Source organism: Lactuca virosa, chromosome 3, assembly GCF_052849685.1.
Source record: "Lactuca virosa cultivar CGN04683 chromosome 3, Lactuca_virosa_CGN04683_v6, whole genome shotgun sequence".
Classification (NCBI taxonomy): Eukaryota; Viridiplantae; Streptophyta; class Magnoliopsida; order Asterales; family Asteraceae; genus Lactuca; species Lactuca virosa.
The window spans coordinates 126,482,754-126,487,958 of NC_136428.1; positions in this window are offsets into that span (position 1 = coordinate 126,482,754).

Consider the following 5,205-nt stretch of genomic DNA (forward strand, 5'->3'; position numbering starts at 1 on the left):
TTTATTATGTGTGTTTCCAGTTGCTAAGAATTACACTCAACTTTTTCTTCCCTTCATATTCTGTATCATAGGCTCACAGCTAGTGGGTGGTGACATGATAACTTCATATAGAATATGGATGCCACATTTTTTAGGTAATGGTGGTGGTCCATCCTTTCCCTTTCGTTTCTCTCTGTTTACAAGCAACTAGAAAGGCAAACAGAGCACCTTTCGTTTCTCTCTGTTGACTTTTTTTTATACATAAAATCATTTAACATTACATCCATGTTATGCCATATCATGTTCAAATGAAATGAATGGGAGATGACATAAAACCAGTCAAATCCATGTTATACCAAACTTACCCACATAAACTCTGAATTGGAGTCATATTTTAAAGTGATGTGAACTGCACTAATAGTTGAAAACATGTATGTTTTTATTTTTATTTGAACTTTTTAGTTAGTTATCTTGTGTAAATGTCCCAGGCTAACACCAGAAAATCAGCAGACAATGTTGGTAGTTCACCGGGATGCTTTCCCATGATCACTTCTAGTGCCACAATCCCAAAGCTATACACATCACATCTCTCGGTTGCCACCATCGTATAAGCAAGCTCTACATCCAATGAAACATTAAAAAAAACTACTTCAATCCCAAAAGATTCTAACATAAATACGTATATATATTTATATATATCATGAAACTTGAGAAGATGTTGAACTACAATCACAAGATTACCATAGGTGCCTGCAATTGTGGTCCAGTTGGATGAGTCTAGCTTTAAAAGCTTGGACGTGCCAAAATCAGAAATATGTGCCTCATAATCAGAATCAAGAAGGATGTTGGCAATGCAAATGCCTCTATGAATTATAGGAGGTGAGCAGTCATGATGCATATAAGCCAAACCATTAGCTATAGTCTTTACAATATTGACCCTTTTCAACCAATCCAATTCTTTTGCTAAGACATCGCATTTGAAGATCGATCCAAGGCTTCCCTTTTCAAGGTATTCATAAATAAAAAATGAATGGCGGGCATGGGAGTAGCATCCATAGAGTTTCATTATGTTTTGATGCCTTATGTTCGTTAATGCTTGTACCCCAAGGGTATTAAGGACATGTTCACAAAGTTAGAGTAAAGGGGAACTGGACCTGTGAGCTTATTGTTGGACATGTCAATTTCAATCCCACTAGGCAAACTTGTAAAAGCGTTAGGAATAGAACCAGATAGTCTATTGTGAGAAAGGTTCAACTTTTGCATATTTTTCAAACTTTGAACTTCAAATAATATCTCTTGTGTGAGCAAATTCTGAGATAAATAAACTTGGGTAAGTTGAACTAATTTACCAATCTCTGATGGTATTTTGTCACTAAGCTTGTTATTACTAAGATTCAAAGAGTGGATATGTTCCCATTGACTAATAGTTCTTGGTATTGGTCCATTCAATCTATTTGTGGATAGATAGAGTACTTCAAGGAGTTCTAAAGCTCCGAGCTCTGGAGGAGTAATACCTGAAAGTTGTTATTAGCCGAGGACAAATTCAACATACTTTTCATCTTCCCAAACTCCTTTGGGATTTCCCCTACCAAATGATTGTAAGAAAGATCAATCCTTTGTAGTTTAGTTGAATTTGCAAACTCTGGTGGTATGCTACCATTGATGTTGTTATAGGCCATCACTAAGCCTGTCAAATTCTTGCATTTACTCCAGTTTTGAGAAAGTTGCCCGTGAAAATTATTGTGACTGATATCTACGTAATATAAGTTTGGATAGACCCAAAGCTATCTGATATATCTCCACTGGATTGGTTTTTATCAAAATGAACCCTAATAAGGTTGGATAATTCTGTAAGCCTCTTGAAATAAGCCAGTGAGTTGACTAAGCTCTAATTGAATACTTCACGAATTGAATTTTGGGACGAAATTCTTTCAACTGGGGAGACTGTGACAACCGTCCAAATTCGAGTCGGTTTTAGATTTGAATAAACTTAGTTTCACGTATATGCACGACACATGCTAGACTTAGTAGCTAGAAGCTAAGTTATAACCTACTAGAAACTTGGAAACAATTAGAAATGAAGGATAGTGTACTTAGATTCACATTGATATGTGAATTCTACAACTACTTTAACTGTAGCGACTATCCAAATTCAGGTCATTCCTTGACTTGAACATCTTTGCATGAATCATATAGACACATCATGCACTTGACCTAGTACTATAAATTAGATCTGAGTCTCGTAGGAACTTAATTCAAAGTTGAAACTATGACTAGTATACTTCGTTCTTCAGCTTCACTTGAATCTCGGAACCACTACATAGAATTGCCAATAAACCGAAAAAAACAAATTACAAACATTATTTATAACTATAAAAGAGTTATAAGACTCAAAAGTAATTTGAATTCTCAAATATTCATTTTTATTTTGATATCCAAAGTTTAGCAAAACCCTAAAAGCCCTAAAAACTCAAATTTATAAACTTTAACACCTAAAACTCCATAAAATTTGTTATGAACATTATAATGTCAATTTAAAATGACTAAATTCAGGAAAATGTAATCAAGGAAAAAAAATTAAGACATTAACATTAGCATAAACCTGTGAACTCACCAACTATTTTATAGTTGACGCTCGTTTTACATGCTTTTTCAGGAATAATCGGGTATGTGGCACATAGAGACATGTCACTTGTAGGAGCATTCGCATGTGTGATTCTTTTTATACGTTGTAATTACTTTTAAAAGTTGTTCAAATTTAATGTATATTGTAAAACTTTTAATACTATGGTTGGTGTTGTCTTTTAACTTTTGCTATGAGACCCTTTGTACTGTTGCGCCTCGTGTTTCTGCTTTAGCGGGGTGTGACAGAAATGGTATCAGAGCCAAAGGTTATAGAGAATACTGATTTTCCTTTACAGAACCACAACTATAGGCAAAAAATTTCAAAAAGTGTTTAAGATACTAAACATACTACTGGTATAACTAATTCGAGTATGCATTATTGGACTTTAATTAAGTATATCCTGGTCAACTACGCTTAATTAAGGAAAATTAATGCGAGGTTGGAAACGGTTATAGTAGAAATATGTTCAAAACGATTTTCAACTTAAACTTTTGAAAAACAAATTTTTTCGGTGTGTATGGGCATTGCATATTATAGGCATTCATCTAGGTACACTTAGAAACTAAGTTCACTATTATCACAATGCCTTTATTTAGAAATATTTTTATCCATTATCAAGTACTAGGCTAACAAGTTAGGTTATATCACTAGCCACTCTAGGAGCAATCCACTTAGTATTGATAATGATTATTCCTTAGTAGCTATTGACTTTAGACGTAAGGTTAGTAGCTAGATAGCCACTAGTAATAATCTTAAGTCGAAACCAATACCAATTATACCTCAATACCTATTTATCGCCATCATACTAGAGTTACAACTAGGAAAATCATTTCAACACCGACAAGGAAGACAATTGGAGCATTGCGCTAGGAGGTATATGAGTCGCCACGAGTAATCACTTGGATCCCATTGGTGAGCATCCCTAATATGATTCATGAGGAGACATGAAAGTTCAATCCATTGTTACTAATACATGAGACTTCTCTTCTACGCTACAAATTTACCTTTAGGTTGTCTCCACCTAAAGCTTAAAACTTAACATAAAATATATCTTTGACCCAAAACCTTATCTTTGGTGATTCTTACCGTACCATCTTACTTTGTATTTAAGCATAAATGGTCTCGATTTAGTTTTAGGAAGCTTGGGTTGGCTGTGTTGTTGCTGAGGGAGCGTTTGGGCTTCTGTCAAGTGGTTCAGGTGAGTTTTCTCACTGTACTTATGGATCGAAGGCACCAATGCCAGCCCATTAAGTTATGTATCTGGTTTGAGGATATTGCTATGATGAATTGTAGATCTTTTAGTACTGAGTCCTGGTATATAGGATATTATTATGCGATAGTGAACTATAGATTTGCCTGTTAATTTTTGACTATTGATATGATTATCTGTTACTAATATATGTTATCTGTTATGTATATGTCGACATAATAATGTAGTCGATTGATTTGTTTTTGGTTGGGGACATTTGTCTCGTCTTTTTTAGTGGCCCCCTCTCGGGGTGCTTCAAGTGGTATTTTGGTTATTTGAAATCTAGATCTTATTCATAGTTTTTGGATGGTGACTCATGACTGATTTGTTTTGGTTGAGGCGGAGCTGATTCACTATGATCTTATGGTGTTATATATTTCAGTGTATGTACTACATGACGAGGCAGTTGTGGGAAGGGCTATGAGTTTAAATTTAATTATGGGGAATGTGTTGTGATGGGGGGTTTCATTGAGTTCTGAGATGAGTGTGAGAGGCTTGGTTCTTAGTTTTCCACGGCTCTTGTGATGGTTTATAATAAGTTTATTGATGTCTTGGATCTTGTGGATATTACTTTAGGTGGTCCTAGATTCATGTGGTGTGACAAGTTGTAGTCAAAGTTTAGTAAGGTTGATAATTTTCTAGCTACTTATGGTTTATGAGTCTTTTCCTCACCTGTTGGGGATGGTTTTAAAGAAGAAAATTATTGATCACTATGGAGCACATGGTAGACTATGGTCCTTATTTTTTCCTATTGTTTCATTCTTGGTTTGGTATTCATGGGTTTGATGATGTGGTGAGAATTTCTTAGGCTACTCCTAATTTGGAGGTGGATAATCCTTGGGTCGTGTTTATAGAAAAAATTTTAGATTCTTAAACATAATCTTAGGGTTTGGTTTAGTTTCTCTTGATCATAGGTGGAGGTGTGTTGAAAGGGTTTGTATGATATGCTTGATTTGTTTGACACACAACTTATAGACTTTGATGGTTCTAATGATATTTATGAGAGGCGTATTTCATCGATTAGTGAGCATTGAACTTTAGGGAATTTTTCCCAGTTAAAGTTGGCCTAGAAAGCCAAGGTGCAATGGAGTATTGAGGGTAATGAAAACTCAGGATTCTTGTAACATCCATAAAAATCATGCCAAATTTAAACTTTTTCAAAATATTTCAAAACCATTAATTATTACAAAACTTGTTTTCAAAATAGTATAATATCAGAGTATCCCAGAAACAAGTCATAAACATGAGGAGCTTTACGATCACGCCTTTGCCTTTCCGCGATCATCTGATGTACCAGAAACAAAAACTGAAACTGTAAGCCCAAAGCTTAGTGAGTTCCCCCAAAATACCC